The 23,008-nt window shown below is 39.6% G+C and overlaps 1 long non-coding RNA gene across 7 annotated transcripts; it reads right to left on the reverse strand.

Moving 5' to 3' along the window:
• Positions 1 to 821: 821 nt before the first annotated feature.
• LOC127483261 (uncharacterized) lies at positions 822 to 18,752 on the reverse strand. 7 transcript variants are annotated; one of them, XR_016211890.1, is made up of 5 exons: positions 18,682 to 18,752; positions 17,563 to 17,774; positions 15,865 to 17,018; positions 1,839 to 1,905; positions 822 to 899 (listed from the first exon to the last, which is right to left on the reverse strand). It is a non-coding gene; the product is annotated as an uncharacterized LOC127483261 (long non-coding RNA). The 7 variants fall into 7 exon arrangements; XR_016211887.1 differs by lacking the exon at positions 18,682 to 18,752 and adding an exon at positions 18,321 to 18,609; XR_016211888.1 differs by lacking the exon at positions 18,682 to 18,752 and adding an exon at positions 18,293 to 18,424.
• Positions 18,753 to 23,008: the final 4,256 nt, after the last annotated feature.

Genomic DNA, 23,008 nt, shown 5'->3' on the forward strand with positions numbered 1-23,008 from the left:
TAAAGAAGATTCAGTTGCCTACCTTTGTGGGCTTCTGGGCAGGCAGAGCTTAAAAATGGGACCCACGACTCTACCTTAGCCTGTGACGTGGAATGCAGAGCGCAGGCCGACTCACAAACTTTGCCAGATGTAGCAGCATCTAATTGTGTTGCAATTCAGCAATGGCATTAGCAGATCGCTAATATTTTCTTCAAAGGTTTTTACAATTCTCCTAGTATTGCTTTTTTTTTTTTTTTTTTTTTTGACAGGCAGAGTGGGCAGAGTGGACAGTGAGAGAGAGAGACAGAGAGAAAGGTCTTCCTTTGCCATTGGTTCACCCTCCAATGGCCACCGTGGCCGGCGCTCTGCGGCCGGCGTGCAGGAGCCAGGTACTTATCCTGGTCTCCCCTGGGGTGCAGGGCCCAAGTAGTTGGGCCATCCTCCACTGCACTCTCTGACCACAGCAGAGAGCTGGCCTGGAAGAGGAGCAACCAGGACAGAATCCGGTGCCCCCACCAGGACTAGAACCCGGTGTGCCGGCGCAAGGCGGAGGATTAGCCTAGTGAGCCGCAGCGCCGGCAGTATTGCTTCTTATGTTGTTTTGATATGCTAGGAACTTTCATCTTGCTAAATCAGATCTCCTTTGTATGTAAAAATTCTGGTGTTTATTTTAAGGTCATTGTTATGAGTTTATGTCTTGATATAATTATATGTACAAATTCTGTAACTTACAAAATACTAGACACATGTAAAATATATAAAGAACTTCAACACCCACACACCATTTATTTTACCTTTCAAAATGTTTTGAAGGAGTCCTTTTTTTTTTTTTTTCCATTTTCCACTTATTCTTTCTGCTTTCAGCCAAGCCAACCTTAAGTGTCCCATTATCTGGAGATTATCAGTTGAAACTAACCATCCTAATCATTAATGAAAGAAAAAGAAAAATGACATATACAAAAAAACTTAAATATATGCAAGCAAAATCTTTAGGAAGTACTTAATGCATTTCCTATCCGCCTTTTTTATATGCCACTAATTTTATCCATACAGTATAATACCTCAGGTAAAATTCATTCTTTTAGGTCAAGTGAATTGAGACCCTAACAGTATATATCTTTTGTTCAAAGAATTATTTCTCTGACTAAGGAAAAAGAATCCTAGTTCTCAGTCCAGACAGCCAGCACCATCTGTTGCAGGAGATGACATAACTTCTGAGCATCCCCTGAAACATTTAGGTCACAGGGTCAGTCTCTGCCTTGCTCACAATGATTTAAAATCATTAGCAGCTAATGATTATCTGTGTTGAACAAGAGTCCAATCAGGCCACAAGCTGTCATAGTTGCTACAAATTAGCAATCTTGGTAGCTGTAGTGAGTTCAGAAATTGAATAATCTTATCAAGTGTTGTCTGGTTTTGCAGGAAGTTATATTTCCCATACTTACCCTTTCAGAGAAAAGAGCCCTGATATCTGGAAGACTGGCCACCATGAAGCCTCCAAAATCTCCAGTCATTTGTATGAGACAAGAATACATTTAAAAATACAGAAGAGAAAGGACAGTACATTGTTGCTTCTAATATCCAAAAGTATGATTCAAATAAATATTATCTAAAAGTAATTGAAGGCTTGGTTTACCCAAAAGCAGATTAAACATCTCACTGGAAGCACAGCTCCAATATCCAGGTATTAATAGGCAGTGCCAACAACAATACTAGAGTACCTTGATGTTTACAGTAGGGGCATGCCCTGTAGGTGAACTGATGTGTAAAGATGAAAGCCCCTGTATAAATTAGAAGTCTAGCATGTTCATGAATAATAAATAACTGATTCCTGTGAGTCTATAGAAAAAACAATTTACCTGAAGATTTTTTCCTCCTATTCCAATTTATAACTCTTCTTGACATTTTGTTCTGATATTCAAAATCCTGTCAAAGCAAATGAACTATTATAGGAAAAGTTGCATTAATTTTACCCGTTGATATAAGCAAAACATATTGCCTTTGATTTTTATGAATAGGTAATTTTGTTTTTCATAAATACATAATGAACTCTGTTTTTTTTTTCCCATGAATGGAAAGGGCCTTGTGAATACATAAGATATAGCTACAAGGATGCCAATCTCTTTTTGTTTATATCTGTTCAGCCAACACATTTGAAATGTTCTGAAGCTGTTTGTTCCCTTTTACATGTAACAAAGTCTGTCGCCAACACAATGTTGACAAGACTCACAACTGACCCAGCCTTTATACAGAAAATCATCAACTCATCCCAGGCATCAATAAAAAAATTTGTGGTTAATGTCACATGGGAGACATGTTTGTAGAAATACATTGCATTTTCACTAGCATTCTTTCTTGCCCTTGCAATTGCATGAGTCTAGCCGAAACAGAAAAGGAAGAATACAAACAGTAGTTGTGTCATTGTAGACCTTTTGTTGGTTCAGTATCTTGAACATGGAAATGGCATTTCACCTATATTCTCTTGAAGCTGGAAATGTTTCTCGATCCATGCCGTTGAGTTTGTTTGGGGCTGGGAGCGGTGAGTGGGGGTGGTGGGCAGTGAGGATTCTATCTTTTAGGAAATCTTTCACCATCTGGCTATTCAGCTCTTACTCCAGACCATCAAACCACAAAAATTTCTTTCTTTCACCAAATGCTCTGCAGGAGTTCAATTTAGAGGAAGATGTATTCAAAGAGACAAGCAACGTCCTGTCGGTGAGACTCCTGCTAGAAGAGAAATGTAAGCGACTGATTGAATGATATTTGCCATAATTATGATTTACACTAAAATGCTCAGCATAACACTCAAAGAAACTGCTCAGTAGATACCTGTTTATACATTTGATTCTAAATGGAGCTTAAGGGAAACTTATTAGTCACGAAATACTTTTAAAAGATTTTTTTTCATCTCATCTCATCTCATTATCATGACATTTTATGTCATCTCATATAATTACTAAACAGTAGTATGGTTGTCAGTTTTCTGCTGCACAAAGTTTTTTTGTCAGCCTTTATGTTTGCTAAATTCAATGCAACATCTATTTTATTGTGCACACCTGATACTTGGGGAGTATATAGCTCTTCATATGAGATGAGATACAGCATTATTTAAAACTCTTGATCTCATAAGCACTGTATTCCTGGAGCCTTAAGAAAGACGGAATAAAAAGAAATAAAAATAGTAAGGTCAATCTTTTCAGAAAACAGTGCATAAGATTTGCAGAAACTTATACTCTTTCTCAAATGTGGATAGCACTCAATTCACAGATTGTTCGGAGGATTAAATGGCAACCCATGTTGCCTATATATTTGGTGCTTTGTGAGTATAGAGGAAGTGAGTGAGTGAGGAGTAAGAGACATAGTAAATGGAAATCACTGTAAACTTTAATATCTGTGCAAACTATTAATGCTTTGGATAGTTATTTTCAAGCTTTAATAATTTCTAAATAGCTTTTCCATTTCTTTTTTAAAAAAATCTAATTACTTTCCTGCATTATAGACAACATTGATTGTCCACATGGAAGTGAAAAGAAAATGTCTTCATCTAAGAAAGAAGTGCTCTAAGCATCCATCAGAGTATCCGCTAAGCCCATTCATTTAAAGCAAATGCTCCATTATATTAAGATACACAATAGAATGGCACTACTAACGTTACCAGGTTTTGGTAGAAAAATGAAAAAAAAAAGCTTTATTTATTTGATTTAAAAGGAAGAGTGACAGAGGGAGAGAGAGCAAAAGATCTTCCATGCATCCATTGGTTCGTTCCCCAAAAGCCCACAACAGCTGGAGTTAGGTGAGGCTGAAGCCAGGAGTATGGAAATCCATCCATATCGTCTGCTGCCTCCCAGGCAAATTAGCAGGGAGCAGGATCAGAACTGGAGGAGCCTAGATTTTATCACAGGCAGACTGATATGGGATGTGGGTGCCCAATTGGCAGCTTAACTTATGCCACAACACCTACCCCTGAACAAATTTTTTAGACCTCAAATTCTAAAACATATGTTATGGAAAATTAACATATGGCAAGAGAATTGAAACCATGTCATACCTTGTATATAAATAAGGATTTATGCAGTATAGTTTATGAGTTGGAGATAACTAACTACCTAGCCCCTGAACTAATTTGTCATCTGTGTTTTCTCTAATAGTCATGAATCTAAACATGCAGCCCAGTGAGAGAACTCTCTAAAAGTGTTGGACCCAGACTAGAAGAAACTGAGAAGACAACCAGATCAGAATTTAAAAAATTAATGAACCTCCTTCTTGGGAATAACATTATATAGCCACAACTACTCAGTTAACAAGTTCAGTTATGGTTAGAGCTTATTTTATTAACTCTAGCTACTTCTGAATATTCAGATACAAATGGTTCTATTCTTGTTCTAATTTGGTAGTTGACTTTATAAATGTGCCAGAGGTTTATTCATAGGGCATATTATCTAAGCGCCTTACAAAGTCTAGGATGAATGTTTTCACGTGTGCTTTTGAAGACACTAAGAATCTTTTCCTCCCCTAGGAACTGTCAGTGGGCCCCAATTTTGTTGAAAAGAACATTAAAATCCAGCCATTTTCAGAAAGTGTTACTATTTCACTGTGGTATAAGACATGCTCTTCAGACATCTGGAGTAAAATTATTTACTCAGAAAACTATAAATTATGTCCCTCCCACAGAAATCCTGAATTCCTTGGTAGGCAATCCAAGTTGGACAAAGTCACTCAGAACTCTTACTGAGTGCCAAGCCTAGAGAGCTTGGAACAACTGAATAAATACTGTGACCAAAGAATCAGAAGGATCCAGAGGAGAATGGTCTGGAACCCACAGAAGTTAAGAAAATCCCTTTCAGACTTAAAATATTCAGTCCCATTCTATTCAGTCTAGTTTAATAATAAATCCCAAGCTTCAGGTTGGGTTACTCTGCCTTAGTTTTGCCTCTCTAATGATGAGTACGCAGCCCTTAAGGACAGTGGGGCTTCTGTTTGTGTTTTTGTTCCATAAGTCCATCATTCATCTTCTCATTCATTTACCAGCGCGGGCTACTATCCTCTGGATGCAGTATTTTACTGGGAGCTACTTTAACATTCCAAGATCATCTGTCTTCTCTTGTAAATCCTGAGAGATTAGGAATGCTAACCCTAAAGTTGAGCTCCTTCATTCCCCAAAGCAAGTTTGACAAATTGCCAGGGTCTTGGAACCAAGTCCAAGACTTCTTTGGCATATCCAACCAATGCAAATTTCCAAGTGCAAAAAAGCTAAGAAAAATAGAAAAAATTTACATTACTCATGCAAACCACAACAAATTCATATATTTTATCTAGGCTTTCTAATCTTGTAAATTAATGGCATATAATTGCTCTAGACACTATTTCTCAATTTTAAAATTTCTCTTTCTACTAGTTATTTCCCACTTATTAAATTTCCAATTTACCTCTTGATTGGTTTCTCATCAGTCTTTTCAAAGAATCATGTTGTGCTTTCAAAATTAGGTAATTTTGTTATTATTGCTTTTGCTGTTTTGCATTTTCTTGATTTATTAACTTTATTTGTTTCCTTCTTTTTTTGTTCTTTGAATTTATTTTGATGCTCACTTTCAATCTGTATCAAGTAAATGTTTAATTCCTTGGCTTTCAACTTTTGCTCACTTTTGATAAATATTTAGAACATCAGAAATCTTACCTTTGGTAACATTACACCCCACAAATCTTCACCTATGTTGTTTTCATGTCTTTATAATTCATTCTTTTCCATATGACTCACTACTCAAATCAAGAATTATGTAATGGTATGTTTATGGTCTCAGATATACAACATTATTTTGGCTTTTTGTTAAAAATTTCAAAATTTATTCATCTTAATAATATAGCCAGCGCCGCGGCTCACTAGGCTAATCCTCCGCCTGTGGCACTGGCACCGCTGGTTCTAGTCCCCGTCGGGGCGCCGGATTCTGTCCCGGTTGCTCCTCTTCCAGTCCAGGTCTCTGCTGTGGCTCAGGAGTGCAGTGGAGCATGGCCCAGGTCCTTGGGCCCTGCACCCGCCTGGGAGACCAGGAGGAAGCATCTGGCTCTTGGCTTCGGATTGGCGCAGCTCACCGGCTGCAACGCACCTGCCGTAGCGGCCACTTGGGGGGTGAACCAACGGAAAAAGGAAGACCTTTCTCTCTGTCTCTCTCTCTCTCTGTCTAACTCTGCCTGTCAAAAAAAAAAAAAAAGAATATAAAAGGTGTGTTATTAATTGTTGTGAATGCAGGGTGCTTACTTTTGGATCTATACCTAGTCAATTTTTGCATGTATTGTGTGTGCTCAAAAATAGTTTATTCTGTGTTTGTTGGGTGGGAAATTATAGTAGAGGCCTTCAGAAAGTTCATAAAAATACACATTATCTTTTAATTTATTTTATTCATAAACTTTTTGAAGTACTCTTATACATGCAAATGCAAATTCACATAAATATGATTTTATTATTCAAATCTTCTATACCACTTTTTGCTTCTGAATCTAACAATTAAAATCACCAACTATTGATATAACTGTAACTTTATCTATCACTTTGTTTATCTATACATTTTGAGACTATTTTAATATATGCATATATATTCATTATCATTTCTTCTTCTTTTGCTTGTGTATAATATTTCTCTTATTTTTCTTTATATTTTAACCTTTAAATTATGTCATTTCTAAAATTGCTACCAAACATTCTTATTATTCCTGTTTGACTTTGTTTTTCTTTACTTTAAAATATTTTGTATCGTATTGCTTCAAATTTTTCACTTATTTTTAAGTAATGTATTCATAGTCTTGGTTTATTTTTACAAATTGATCTGAAGTGTTGTTTTTCAATGTTATATTTAACTCATATACATTTATTGTAATTACTGTTACATTAAGCCTGTGCCACTCGTTCTTTTACTTACAATAATTTTATTTCATTTCTTTATTCTACATTGTTCACTTTCCACTACATCAAATTTTTTTCTGCTGCTTTAATATTTATATATCCCTTTTAAATTTTTAAAAATTTACTTGAAAGGCAAGGAGAGAGAGAGAGAGAGAGAGAGACTAGTGGGATCTGCTGGTTCATTCTTCAAATGCCCACAATTTTCCCAGCAGGAGCTGGATCCAGGAGCCAGGAACTCAATATGGGTTTCCCATGAGATTGGCAAGGACCCACGAGCTTGAATCATTGTCAAAGCCTCCCGGGGGGGGGGGGGATTAGCAAAAAGCTGTCATCAAAGCCAGAGATGACACTCAAATCCAGGCTTTCAATATATGATGCAGGCATCTTAGCTGCAACTGAATGCCTGCCCCTACATCCTGCTTCTATTCCTTTTGTAAGCACCTTTTACTTGAAACTCATTAGACTTCCTCCCCCTAGCTCTCCTAAAACTTATAAATCTTTATACCTTTGCCATGATAAGGAAAAAAAACTATAATCTCACACCTCCCTCTGACCTATTCTCTTTAACTTGTTCACATCCATGCTGTCCTGTGATACTATCCAATATTCCGTTTTCAAATTTTTTATTGCAGAGGGCAGCTGTTGAGGCACAGCAGGTTAAGCTGCCAGCTTGCAATGCCCACATCCCATACACAAGTGCCAATTCGAGTCCAAGGAATTCTACTTCTGATCCAGTTCCCTGCTGATGCACCAAGACCTGGATGGCGTTTCTGTGTCCTGGCTTCCATCTGATCCAGCCCCAGATATTGAGGCCATTTGGAGACTCTCCCTCTCCCTCTCCCTCTCCCTCTCCCTCTCCCTCTCCCTCTCCCTCTCCAATAAATAAAAATTAACTAATTAATTTTTTAAAAAATTAAGTGTTCCTATAAGATTAATGATCAACAATCATACATGTCAGGGTGTTTATTTCAAACTATTATATAAGTTTATTTGGCTAAAAAAGTCTAATACTTAAACTATTTTCCCTTTAAGATATTATTCTATTGTCTGCTTTTCCAGTCTTTTAGAGAAGTCTGAACTCAATATGATTCTTATTACTTTGTAGTTGATCTACTCTGCTTCTCTATAAACTTTTAGAAGCTGTCCTTTGTGTTTTATGGCATGAAAGTTTGCCATAAATTTTTCTCATGTACGTGTGGGTGCCGGGGGGCCTCCAGTGTTCCACTTAGCACTCATGTGCTTTCTATCTGCATTTGTAACTTGTCTGACTTCTGGAGAGAAATTGGCCAGTTCTTTGTTTTTTCCATTTTCATTTTATCTTCCATTTTTGTTCACTTTACTCTCATTCTAATATCTCTTATTCCTCATAATACCTTAAGTTTTCCTGTAGCACTACTTTTTGTTTATATTCATTCTGTCATTCCAACCATCTTTTCTGTTACAGTAACAATTAAATATACCAAAAATTGTCTTTTGTTTCTTTTAGATAACTCTTATTAACACATATACTGATTTTCCAATTCCTCCCAGAATATTTGTTATTTTATAGATTCTATTATTTTTATTTCCTGTGCCATAGATTGTTTCATGTATTGCTTTTTTGAAAATAATGCTTGCTGTCCACAGAAGCCTAATTACTTTTTCCCATGCATTCAAGTTTTACTCCCTTAGAACAAGCAGCTGTCTTGACTAATATAATATCAATACACACTTTAAACAAATCACCAATAAACAATGGACTCTCTCCATTCCTTCTGAAAATTTAAAAACTACCCGTATCATGCTGAAATTTTGAAATTAATAGGTTGTTCTCATACCCCAAATGTCTATTCCCACCAATTGAGTACAATATTAGTTTTCTTTATTTCCAAATCTATTTATTATGTCTGTTGGTAGTGTTATTGGACACAATTGAATTAAATATTATGTAAATTGATGAAATACGAATGAGAAAAAGAAAAAAAGAATGTTCCTATGAAAATATTTCCAGGGTAGGGAGAGACAGGGGAAACATTTAGCCTAGCAATTAAGATAACCTTGTGCCATACTGGAGTATCTAGATTTGATTGCTGGCTCTGGCTGCTGACTCCAGCTTTCTCCTAATGCACACCCTGGAAGGTAAAGGGGGTGGCTCAATTTGGATTCCTTGCATCTATGTGGCAGGCCTGGATTTAGTTCCTGGCTTGTGCTTTGGCCCAGCTCAGTCCTAACCATTACAGTTCTTCCAGGAGTTAACATTTCATATAAACAAATATAAATAAGTAAATTTGGGAAGAAAAAGTTTGTGAGTTTTTAAAAAACAATTTAGTCTGATAAAGAATGTATTTGTGACTTTTTAAGAATGACCAAATATCACAAGAATATGGAAGGAGTCTCTTTCAGATTGATTCTCAAGTGTTTATAACTTTAAATAATCAAAAATAAAAATGATAAAAATGTGCAGCAGTGCAGTTTATCCAAAAACAAAACAAAACAAAACAAAAAAACAAAAAAAAGCTGGCAGAACTCTAAATTGGAATTATACTCAATAAATTGATTAAAAAATGTATTGGGGCTAGTTCTGTGGCATAGCAGGTAAAGCTGCACCTGCTGGCATCCCATATGGATGGGCACCTGCTTAAGACACAGCTGCTCCACATCCACCTCCCTGCTTCGGCCTGGGAAAGCAGTATAAGTTGACCCATGTCCTTGGGCCCCTGTACCTGCATGGGAAAACCCAGAAGAAGCTCCTGGCTCCTGGCTTCGGATCAGTGCAACTTCAGCCATTGTAGCCAATTGGGGAGTGGAACCAGCAGATGGAAGTCCTCTCTCTCTCTGCCTCTCCTTCTCTCTCCGTGTAACTCTGACTTTAAAATAAATAAATAAATCTTTAAAAATGTATTTTTGCATATTCGGTTACTAATATAGTTAAGGTAAACAAAAACTTAAAATTTTTCTCTTTAATCAGTTTATTTCAATTAAGTGAATGGCCACTGTAGCCTTTCTTGTGGTTGCCACATCCACAGGATGCATAGGCCGATGAAGCAAGGAGGAAATGCTCATCAAATCCTAGCCCAGTGCAGCCTGCCCTGCCACTCCTTGCCCCTCCAAGGCCAGCCTTGTCAGATTCGTGATCCCTGGTACTTGCCTGTCATGGCAGCTCTTCTGTCACACAGTTGTAACAGGTAGGCAATGACCTGCTCAGAGGAGCCAGAGGAACACCAAGGGGCACAACTTGAGAAGCTCCATTGTCCCTCCCACTGCATCTACATTCGCCTCTGCTACACCAAAACCCAACTACCTTCTGCCTCCCACAGGCTTGCTGGTGTTTTCATATCAATGTGTGGGAGCAGTCTAAGATCCATCAACCCCGTTATATCTTCACTGGTATTTGGGAGTTCATCCAAGGGAAGAACCCAAGAACCTATGTGGTCCACCTCTTTACCTAATCATACAGGGCTTGTTTAAAAGTATTAAGGTTATAAAAAATAAATTTTAAAAATTCCCCACCTGCCAACTTTTTTGACATTCATAGCTATCTCAGAAGTTTTCCAAGGATTGGAAAAGTTCAGAATGACATTTGTTTAATCTCTGTAGTATATAAATCATTGGATTTGCTAGGAAAGACTTTTTTTTCTTTTTTTAAAGAGACTGCATTCCCAGTAACCATTCCTATCCCACGTGTCTCCTTACCCAGCCCAGGGGACTTGGCTCAAGCTATCCCCTCAGTCTGCACTCCCTATAGCCACCTGTTATACCATATGGAACTGGCAACATTTTCAAGTGACACCTCACCAATTTTGAACTTTTAAAGCTCCCACTACAAGAAGGTCAAAGACTGTGGTCCAGGAGAAGACACTTTCACTGAGAATTTTAATGTAGGGAAGAGTTTTTGTGCTACTGAAGTAAAAAGACAGATGTTGCAAGATGTAGAGATATTATTAATTTCTCTTCCATGCAGTCAAAGCACTTGTACCTAATGAAGTGTTGCTGAAGTTGATATCTGTCTGCTTTGAAAACCCTCTACCTTTATCAGCACTGGTTTCCAGTAAGATCAGATGTAACAAATCAACTTTTAAATGCTGAACTCACTTACACCATGTGGTATAAATTATGAACATTGTCTCCTACATTTATATGGGACATGAAATCCTTCATAAACCCCAATAATAACATACTGAATACAGAGCAGTTACAAATAGTCCTATCACTATAATTAGCCAATTGGGAAGAACCACTCAAAGCTGATTTTTTTAAAAGATTTATTTATTTATTTGAAAGTCAGAGTTACACAGAGAGAGGAGAGGTAGAGAGAGAGAGAGAGAGAGGTCTTCCATCCACTAGTTTGCTCCCCAGTTGGCTGCAACAGCTGGAACTGTGCTGATCCAAAGCCAGGAGCCAGGAGCTTCTTCCGGGTCTCCCACATGGGTGCAGGGGCCCGAGGACTTGAGTCATCTTCTACTGCTTTCCCAGGCCAAAGCAGAGAGCTGGATAGGAAGTGGAGCAGCCGGGTCTCAAACCAGCACCCATATGGAATGCCGGCACTTCAGACCAGGGAGTTAACCCACTGAGCCACAGCGCCGGCCCCCAAAGTTGATTTTACATGTGTGTGTGTGTGTGTTTGTGTGTGTGTATTAGTAAAAGTACCAAGAAGTCAGATTATTTTGTCTCCTATCAAGTAAATCTTCAGATTAAAATAAAATTTAGTAGATATTCCAATGTGGACTTGCTCATAGGGAAATCTAAGATCTTATATAGAGTTTAGCCAAATATTTCACATAGCAAAACATCCATAAAGCTTATTGAAAAAACCTTAATTTGTCAGATTACTAGATAAAGATTTAAACATCAGGGATTTTGCATCTCTTAACAGTTTCACTTATTTTCAAATGCCCTAATTTACAAACATCAAAACATTGGTCTCAGACTAAAAAGAAGATGGTTGGTCACTATTTCGTAGTTTAGGTAATCTGTTTTATCCACGAACTGAAAATAAATGTAAGGACAAGTGACACTGTGGAGTCTGGATGACCTAATGGAAACTTGTAGGTACAAGTGTCCTACAAGTGACACAAAGGACCCGGGATGACATAATAATCTACAGTTCTAAGGTATATTGTCCAAGCCAGAACATGCATACACTCAATATTAAAGCTTGGCTCCCTGTCCCTCCTTGAATTAAATCCAAATTCATAATCTTCTTTCATTCATCTGAAAAATATTTAAGTATCTACCATGTGGCTGAAATTTTTGATTCCCTGAGCATGGATATAACACAATCCAATGTGAATGCTTGGGATTAATTAGCGGAGAATTGTTCATCAGAGAGGCAATGCACAGTTCTAGTGCAGGCCTAGCCTCACTGCTGAGGATAGGAAAATCCAAATTCCAAGGCATTTCTAAGGTCCCCAGGAGATATATTCACAGACATTTTCCCCATGGCCCATTTGGAAATGCTGATTCTGCATGTATTAACTCCAAAGGAATAATTATGTTTCTTATCAAATTGTCTACAAAACACCAGTGACTCAGACATAATGATAAGTGACTTAATTGTAAAAAATTCAGTCTGTTTGGCATTTCCAAAGGAGTTTTTAAGTATATATTTTCATGCTCATGCTTTATCTAATCGTTATCCTGTAACCGAAAATAACTAAATATCCAGCATATTATGATAAACCCATGACTTGACAGTGAGCCAACGTGTTTAAACACATTGAGCACAAACAGAAATACCAGACACCCTTGTGTATTCTCCTGTTAGATGGACCCCCAAAAGGTTCTCACCTTTGTAATTATTTCCAGGCAAGTTAATCTTGTCACCCTCTTATTTCATTCAGCTTGTAGTTGTAACAGCTCTAAATCCTCCCAGTTAAGCAATATTGTTTTAGGACCTTCTGAACTTTCATAGTCACCCCTTATCCCTGCTCATGTTGCTCTGAGTTGTAACAAGGAACTATCAATAGAGGAAAACATGGCCGGCACCAGATTCTGTCCCGGTTGCTCCTCTTCCAGTCCAGCTCTCTACTGTGGCCCGGGAAGGCAGTGGAGGATGGCCCAGGCCCTTGGGCCCTCCACCCACATGGGAGACCAGGATAAGTACCTGGCTCCTGGCTTCGAATCAGTGCAGTGCGCTGACCACAGCGGCTATTGGGGGGTGAACCAATGGAAAAAAGGAAGACCTTTCTCTGTCTCTCTCTCTCTCTCTGTCCACTCTGCCTGTCAAAAAAAAAAAAAAAAAAAAATAGGGGAAAACAAACATCTAAAATCTTTGGTCTACTTCCACTTTGGATTTTTCACAAACTCATTTCAAGTAAAAAGGGAGAGTCACGGGTCATGAAATAGGCACTCGGTGGAAATTGGGTGACTGATGCTCTCTGTGAACCAGGTGTGACTCTGATGGATGTTCCTGAACTCCCTGGGACTCAGTTTCCCCCATCTGTGAACTTAAGGGGCAGGGTGGGCTCTCATCACTGTGCTCCCTTCCAGCTGTAAAATTTGAAGTAAGACACCAGTTACCTTCCTTACACGATTCCCTGGCTACTCACATACTCATTTACTAAATGACGTTTTAATTTCAGCCCCCAAGTGTTTGAGATTTTTCTCAAGTTCAACAAATGGTGCAATCCGCGAGCTAAATGTTTTAGGTTTGATCACACAATGCTAAGAGTTGGTTATAGCCCTGAGACTATGATGAGATGACTGGAGATTTATAATTGAAACAGGCAGCACGGCTTCTGGAGAGCCACTGGGGAAAAGGAATCTATTCCAAAATGAAAAAGGCATTACTGAGTTTCTCAGAAAAATATCCTGAGTCACAGTGGCCAGCCTATTAGGAACTCTACTCACTCTTGCCAATTTTTCTAGTGACTGCTTTGTGTTATCGCTGTCTGAAAAATAGGGGTATTTTTTTTTTTTTGACCAAGAAAAAACAAGATGCATTTGGTCATCAAAAGCAAGCCTTTCAGAGAGGGCGATTCAGAGTGTGGTGGAGAGCAAATGCATGCTTGTTAAAGCCACAGCCATTCGCTCCTTTGCCAAGCTCTGTTATTCCAGAAACAGCTGCTCTGAAGGTTGGCTGAGGTCTTGTTTAGAGAATCAATTAGCCAAAGAAGTTTAGGCCAGTGAAGAATGTCGCTCAAGTATAGAAAGATTTGGAAAACACATATTTTTGTGTTTCCTGCAGGAAAACTTGCTCATGTTCTGCACAGCTAATATGCCATGTAACTTCACAAAGAAATGAAGCAGTCAGGATGGGTTTCATGGATGGCTTTATTAGCAAAGACGCCGACCAAATGAAAACTGGAGCCCAACCAATGATGAGAAATAGCCCAAAGATTCCTGGGACCGATCACAGTCCTCAGGGTAGGTTTCAGTTTTATTTCTACTTTATTTGAAAGAATGCAATGTCAAAAAGTTCTAAGGGCAGTAGAAACTTTACATTCAACTAAGAAGTACATTTCAAGCAATCAAGAAATTACCTGCATGTATAACATAGGCATTCTTAAGAATGTTTTCTTGATATTATTAATTTTTACAAAAAACATGCGAGAATCTCAAAAAGTTTGTGGGAAAATGAAATTAAATAATAACACAGGTGTGGATATTCAGCCTAATGGTTACGATACTGGCTAAGACACCTTGTTTCATTTCAGAGTACCTGAGTTCAATGCCCAGTTTCAACTCCTGACTAGGTTCCTGCTAATGCAGATTCTAGGAGGTAATGGCGATGGCTCAAAAGTTGCATTTCTGCCACCTACATGAGAAACTTGGATTAAGTTCCTGGCTCCCAGCTTCAGACTCTTTAAAGCTATTGTCAGCATCTGAGGGGTACACCAGTGGAGAAGGTAGGTCTCTCTCTTCCCCCACCTTCCTTCCTACCTCTCAAATTAAAAACAAATAGTATACAAAGATAATGCACATTTTCCATGAACATTTTGAAGACCTCTACTATATTTGACTTTGAGGAAAAGAACAATACTCATTTGAGTTTCAAAATACTTAATTTTACTATCATCATTATCAACATTTTTATCTTTTTCCTGCTTTATAGAAAACCAGTGAAATACATTTAAATGTGTGATATGATTACAGTGGCAACTATGTAAAGAAAAGTTTGCAGATAATCACACGTACATTTATAGATGACAACTAACAGGCTATTCTAATAATTTGAGTAAGAAATAATGAGAGCATGAGTGAAGTTTTGGTGGTAGGAATAGTACCATATGGTAATTACCAATTATTTAAAACAACATTTTATTTCTATGTTGCCTAGCTCCTTTTCTCAATAGGAACAGATGGCTCTAAATATATTTTATATTCCAAGAATTAAACAAGTTTGGGAATATACTTCTTGTGGTAACTATATTCATGTAACTGGGGAGATAATAAAAAAATAGAGAAGACAAGAGAAAGGAGAAAGAAAAGGAATGGGAGAGAACAGAGGAAAGGAGAGGAGAGGGTAGGGTAGGGAAAGATGGAAAGGAAAAGAAAGTGAGGGAAAGATGAGACAATCAGTCAAAAAATAATTGAATACCTAAAATTCTGGGTGCTTGGAATTTAGAGAAATTAAAAAAATCTCTTGCGTGCTTGAAATTTTTATTCAAAGTAAATTAAATATATAGTATATGGAGTATCATAAATGCTTTAGAGAAAAATTGAGCAGGAAATTTAAGTAAGGAGTTTATAAATGGTGCGATTTCAGATATGATAGACAGGGGAAGGCTCTCAGAGAAGTTCAATTGATTGAAGTAAGAGTGTTCTATTGGGTAAGTGTTCCAGGCAAAGGAACAGCAATTGCAGAAATCTGTAGCATACAAGGACTCTTCAAAACTTCATTGAAGATGCAATCAAAAGTAAGTCTATTTGGGAAGGAAAAAAAATTAAAATTCATGCATATGAAGGGTCTTCAAAAAGTTCATGAAAAATGAAGATTGTGGAAAAAAAAACCTATGCATAGACTTCAATGGTTTTTTGCACCAAATAATCTTATTTTTTAATCCACTTACCCTGAACTTCTTAAAGAACTCCTATACGGCAAGCAGAGCAGTGCAAAAGGCAGCTGTGAGGTCATGTTGGCTATCCTGGGCCGATACAGAGAACAGAACGATTTTCACAGAGCAGAACATGATCTGCCTTGCTGTTTTCTACCAGGATCACGCTGGCTGTGGCTTTGAGGGAAAGACTCCACAAAGGCCCAGGCTAAGCAGGAAGGCTGTTGTTAGAAGACAATGGCAAAAACCTGGGTAAGAGATTGCCACCGCAAAGTAGCAGTGGAACTGGGGAGCCAGGGGGAAGTTCTGAATGTATTGTCCACGGTGGAGCCACTAGCATTTGCTGATAGGTTGGACATAGGGTGTGAAAGAGCTGCAAAAAGTGAGACTTTGGCCAACACTTGAAATAAGAAGGAATGAATGAGAAACACATTTGGAGTGAACGATCAGGGGAAGTTTATGAGAAGATGGAAGTGAGTGTGGACATTTTTGACATTTGATTGGATAATCATTTAAAAGAATACATGGGCAGCTGACACCAAGGGTCAGGAAGAGAAGAATGAAAGAGTATAAGGTGACTAAAGCCAAAGGATAGAGATGATTAACAACATGACCAGAAACAGAGAAGAGACAAGGTCTGGGCCCTGGGAACTCCAACATTAATCAAGGTGTCAGGGGAGTGATGATGAGGAAGAACCAGCAAAATCCTCTGAGGAACAGCAGTGGGAGGAGGACCCTAGAGAGTGTGTCTTCGAAGCTAAGTGAAGAACCTCAAGAAAGAGGCGGCCAGCAAGTCTGCCAAATGATAAGTCAGATTGTGCCCTCCGAGGACAGTGCTGATGCAAGGTGGAGGGGCTCCAGGGAGAAGAGGGAGGAGAGGTTAGATCCAGGCAGAATGCAGCAGCTTTTCTTTCTCTTCTTCTTCTTCTTCTTCTTTTTTTTTTTTTTTCAAGATTTACTTATTTAAAAGTCAGTTACAGAGAGAGAGTGAGGAAGAGACAGAAAAGAGAGACAGAATCTTCCATTTGCTGGTTGACTCCTTGAGTGGCCTCAACAGCCAGGGCTGGGTCAGGCCAAAGCCAGAAGCCTCATCCAGGTGTCTCATGCAGGTGCAGGGGCCCAAGCACTTGGGCCATCTTCCGCTGCTTTCCCAGGCCATTAGCAGGGAGCTAGAAAGGAAGCAGAACAGCCAGGATATGAACTGGTGTCCATAGCGGATGCCGACATCACAGGCAGCGGCTCTACCCAGTACACCACAGCACTGGCCCCGCAAAAGCTTTTTTTTTTTTTTTTTTTTTGACAGGCAGAGTGGAGAGAGAGAGAGAGAGAGAGAGAAAGGTCTTCCTTTATCATTGGTTCACCCTCCAATGGCCGCCGCAGCTGGTGTGCTGCGGCCGGCACATCGCACTGATCTGATGGCAGGAGCCAGGTGCTTCTTCCTGGTCTCCCATGCGGGTGTAGGGCCCAAGGACTCGGGCCATCCTCCACTGCACTCCCGGGCCATAGCAGAGAGCTGGCCTGGAAGGGGGGCAACCGGGACAGAATCCGGTGCCCCGACCGGGACTAGAACCTGGTGTGCCGCCGCCACAAGGCGGAGGATTAGCCTATTGAGCCACAGCGCTGGCCCCTGCAAAAGCCTTTCAAGGAGTTTTACAATAAAGGTTGACAGCAGAAGGAAGAAAAGCGATGGAAAATGTTACTGAATTTACTCACATCTTTGTCAGAATTCTTTCATAATCTGCTTGGTTTTTTCCATTAGGAAACCATTCAGTTCCCTTGAGAATTCCTGTTGCTCCTCTTCTCCTCACAATGCATTAAGTAGACTCACGTGCAACATCCTAGGTATCGACTTATCAAGACTTTATTTAGATGTGCTGTGCTTATTTTTCCTTAAATAGATTCAGCAAGGGTCAGAGAATCCAAATCTATTTTAGAAGATAAACAACATTCATCCTCAAAAATGCATAATTTGTTCCACTTTTAATGAGCCAATTACTAAAAACTAAATAATTATTGTTTTAGCCCATTTAACAAATTTCAATTAAGCACCTGCCCTTGGCACTATGGAGGCAGGGGAAAGCTGTTATTGGTCAGACATCTTTTATTTAAAAAGTCTGTGGTCTGGGGCAGGCGCTGTGGTATAGCAGGTTAAGCTGCTACCTGTGATGCCGGCATCCCACATGCGTGCCTGTTCGAGTTCTGGCTGCTCCAGTTCTGACCCAGCATTCCTGCTCATGTGCCCCTGCCACACATGTCGGTGATCCAGGTGGAGTTCTAGGCTCCTTGATTCAGCCTGGCCCAGCCCAGGCCATTGTAGCCATTTGGATAGTGAGCCAACACTTCCTCTTTTTCTCTCTCCCTCTAACTCTGCCTTTCAAATAAACAAAATAAAATGTTCTTCACAAAAGCCTGTGGCCTATTAGAGAAATAGGTATCCACATACCAGTGACATAAATACTCAGATTACATACTGAATTAGGAGGGAAATCCTCAACAGTCAGGTTAACCTGATTTTGTCTTCATCACCACGCAGAGCTAGAATGATCAAGGCATTTAACAAGGGCTCTCCATTCCCCGGATCCTTTTCTCTTTTTTTCACATCAATATATCAATGCCATAAAATTTTGTGTGACGCAAGGGATTTGGAGAGTGGTGTATATTTAGATGTGAGTAATGCCCTCCAAGGGACGAATAGCGTTGAGTGCTGAGATTGACGAAGCAAGGGGATGCTGTAATGTGTGCTCAGGAGACTTCTGGTACTTAAAAGAGTGTGTGCAGGAACAGGGGGTCCTGTGTTCCCTTTGTTCCCTAAGGTTCCATCTTCCCACAAACCTGTACTGGGCATGGCAGTCCAATTTCCCACCTTTGCAGTAGAGTTTTTCTAGTCCAAGTGCTAAAGTGATAGGAGCCACACCACAAATCTTCTGCTATTTATTTCATTTCATAACATATATCAACCTGGAAATTATTGCGAGTTAATTTGCCAGGGAAGAATTGTGGCTTGGTTGCCGACACAATCCGGGAAACAGCTGCAGAAGTGTAAGGGAGCTTTACAAAGTCAAGTGCTACCTATCGTAGATCTTGCAAATGTCAACAACAGAGACATTTTCTTATGACGTGTAGCATAGATAGGTCCTTTCCTGCAGAGACACTGATCTATGTGTCTCTATGGAAAAGCTGGAGCATTCAGTAAGACCACCTCAGTATCAGTAGTTGGAGTTTGGAATGAAACATTAATTTCCATTTTATGGGATTGATTATTTTTGGAGTTAATTATTCAATAAAGGGGGACAAAATCTGTTTACTAAATCTTCTACTCTATAGACTTAGCTTTCTTTATTAATGGGAATAGAATCTATATTAATATACACTTAAAACTCTATGTAGTGGCTAAGACTTCAAAATAGTGAAAAAGACCCTAAATTTGCTCTAAGTTCTAATAGGATGTAAGAAATAGCATTTCCTGAGTAATGGGATTGTCTCTTTGCTTCAAGACCTTACCCAAGGTATCCAGATAATGGCATCTATCCTTAAATCCCATTTACTTCACCATACTGCAATCTTGTGCCTGAATACTAATAGATGCTTCCAGAAGACAGAATGCCAGCAATGGGGTTGCTATTAAAGAGCACTAAGTAATGTCTGGTGTGCAGATAATGTTACGTTTTCCCAGCTGGCTGTTGGTTCCACAGGTGTGTTTCATTTGCTGTGGGTTATTCCTGTGTATAATACCACAATCAGAAAAGTTTAAAACCAGTGGTGTCTGAGGCTTAAACTCTTCTGAAAAGAAGCAGTGCAGTTGCATTTTTGAAAAGCATTATTAATAAGATGAACTTTGGGAAGTGAAGTTATCAAGTTCCCATGCCTTTTGCACTTGCCCCCTTATCTCTGTACTCCCCTATCTGCATGCTGTGGTAACCTACAGGTCCACCTGCCTGGCTACTTGCCCACAAGTCTGTTATGTGATGGTTTGGTTCTGGGCCACTTTTATATGTGAGCCCATATAAGCAACTTGGGGGCATGGCTAGACACAGAGGTGTGTGGATAGATATAGACATATATGAGGCTGTGTGTACTTGCTATTGTGTGGATGTGTATAGATGTCCGTGTGTGTGTATCTGACAGCTGTCATGGACACACAGGTGGATATCTCCTGTGGCCCCACTGCCATCAGGGGCAAGTGACTGTTCCCTGTGCATTCCTCACTGCCACTGTGAGTAAAGGAGATACAAAGCCACAAATGTCTCTCATACTCTGATCTTTCAGAACCTCAATCTGCTTATCTTGGGCCCTAAGCCCTGGGCATATAATTTTTTTATTTATATTTAGCAATGTTTAACACATTGCTAAATATAAATAAGTATATATATTATGTATTATATAATTCTATGTAAGTATTATATACATACACATACTCTTTTACTTGAAATGTATTATATGTAAATATTATATACATACACAAATATACTATTTTACTTGAAAGCAGGGATATTGGATATCACATAACATGGGATTAATGTCAAGGACCAGAAAGTGAGGAAAGAAGAATATATCGGCCAGCGCCGCAGCTCAATAGGCTGATCCTCTGCCTAGCGGCGCAGGCACACCAAGTTCTAGTCCCGGTTGGGGCACCGGATTCTGTCCTGGTTGCCCCTCTTCCAGGCCAGCTCTCTGCTGTGGCCCGGGAGTGCAGTGGAGGATGGCCCAAGTGCTTGGGCCCTGCAACCCATGGGAGACCAGGAAAAGCACCTGGCTCCTGGCTCCTGCCTTCAGATAGGCGCGGTGCGCTGGCCACAGCGCGCTGGCCACGGCGGCCATTGAAGGGTGAAATAATGGCAAAGGAAGACCTTTCTCTCTGTCTCTCTCTCTCTCTCTCTCACTGTCCACTCTGCCTGTAAAAAAAAAAGAAAAAAAGAAAAAAAGAATATATCATTAAGTAGAAAGTATAATTCGGTGAAGACAACATTTATAGCTGTTTATGTACTAAATAATTTGATAGCCAAGCCTTCTTTATACTCTATATTAACTTCCACATATGAGAGAAAATGTGGGAAGTGTATCTTTCTGTATCTGGCTTATTTCACTTAACATAATGATGTTGCATTTTATTTTTTTTTTATTTTTTGTTTGTTTTTTTTTTAACTTTTATTTAATGAATATACGTTTCCAAAGTACGAATAATGGATTACTATGGCTTCCCCCCCATACCGTCCCTCCCACCCACAACCCTCCCCTTTCCCACTCCCTCTCCCCTTCCATTCTTAGTGAAACTAGGACTCTGATTGAGACTGTTGCCCTACAAGAGCTCCAGGTCCAAGAGGGCTCACAGATAATATTCATTAATTCTAAAAAGACCCGGGAAAATCTGATGAGGAGCAACATGGGTTCCCTCTACTTTAGGGTGTAACCGATGGTGGTTGGTCCACCAGCAGTGGATACTGCCTGGCCAGAGTACGCAGCTCTAGATAGTGAACAAGCACAGTTGGCTCCTGGGTGTGCTCCTTGGTGTTCCACAAGGCTAGCAACTCCAAGGGGCAAGCCACAGCTGTAGGGGATTTACCTCCACACTTCCCACCTAGATTCTTCCTAAGATGTTTGGGGTTGTGGGGGGGAGGGCAGTGCAAGGTTCTCCCGGAGGCCACCTCCAGAGCGAGGAAGCTCTTTCTCAAGGGGAAGGGCAGTGTGATGAACCTTCCCTGCAGAGAGGATGGGTGCATCCCCAAGGATCCTATCAGAGAAACAGCCAGTGGTACCAGTATCTTAAGAAATTGAAATCAAGTGATTGTGGGGTCCAGCGGAGCACAGTTTGCAATTGCCATGGCGGCCAGCAGGCTGGACACCCTGGGGCTGGCGCTTCAGTTCACAGGTGAAATTTTTCCTCAGAGCAATGTCAGTTTTGCCCTTAGACCTTTTTAGCTGATTGTTTGAAACCTACATTATCAAGGGGAGTCTTCCTGACTTGCACTCAGTGGATAACAGATATTTTTAAACACCTTCACAGCAACACCTAGATTAACATTTGTTCTGTCACATAAAACTATTGGTATAATGCGTTATGTGAGGATTATGGGTTCTCGTTGAAAGTCACTGTTTTGTGTGGGCTATGTTGTATCACTGGGAGCTTTAAAAAGATGAGGACATGAAATAACAAGTTATGGATGAGAGGAAGCTTTTTCTGTTGTTATGTGCACAAGCTCAGTACTTTCTAAGCCTCCCCCAGCATGACCCCTGAGGAGGAAATTCTTCATCCTTATTGTCTTCTCCAAATGAATTTCATTTACAAAGGCTGAAGAAATCTGTTCCATCATTTGGAGTGATAATCACATTCCAACAAGCAAAAACGTGGTTTTTACCAGCATCAAAATTTGCCAGAATTTATGTGTATGCAAAAAAAATTAAAAGGAGTTTGAATTTTAAAATTTCAGACTTGGCACATGTATTTCTCCAGTGAGGCATGTGGGGTTTGCAAGTTTGTGGGGGAAGGGATGGGAAGAGGAGGGATTCACTCACTTGAGAATGAATGTTTCCAGTAAGAAAAGACCTAAAGTTTCAGTTTAAGTAACCAACATGTAGGGACGTAGCAATATACCATTCCCCTCCCCCACCATCAGTTTTTCAAAGTCAATGCCAAGCAACAGGAAAGAACACATTTTTTGGTAGAATCCCCATCAGTGGTGCATTTCTTCCCCAAATTCCTATACTACGTCAAGGGCAGCAAAGGGAGCCCAGATATTTTCTTTTTATCAGCTTCATTTTAGGATAACAGCTATATCTGAGTTGGTGAGACTAGCAATATCTTGTAACCCCTGCGCACTCCCTATATGCCAGGAACCACTCTCAGCGCTTATGTTTATTCATTTAATCGTCTTGCATCTAAGTGGTACGTCCTGGTATTTTCCCTCATTATCTAATTAGGAAACTGAGGCACAAAGAAAGAAAGGTGATGTCTTTTAGATCCCATGGTGACTAAGTGGCCCATGACAGACTCAATCCCAAGCAGCCTGACTCCAAAGACTGGCTCTGAATCACCGAACTAATTCCCTGGAACCCACAGAAGCACACTTGATTTTTGGGCACAGGATACAAAGTTGTTATGCTCAAAGCCATTCAGTTATTCAAATGTCTTCCTTTTTGTATTTTATCGACAGGCTTAAAATAA

The sequence above is a fragment of the Oryctolagus cuniculus genome, chromosome 8 (assembly GCF_051225735.1).
Source record: "Oryctolagus cuniculus isolate XC-2025 breed Fujian yellow rabbit chromosome 8, ASM5122573v1, whole genome shotgun sequence".
NCBI lineage: Eukaryota > Metazoa > Chordata > Mammalia > Lagomorpha > Leporidae > Oryctolagus > Oryctolagus cuniculus.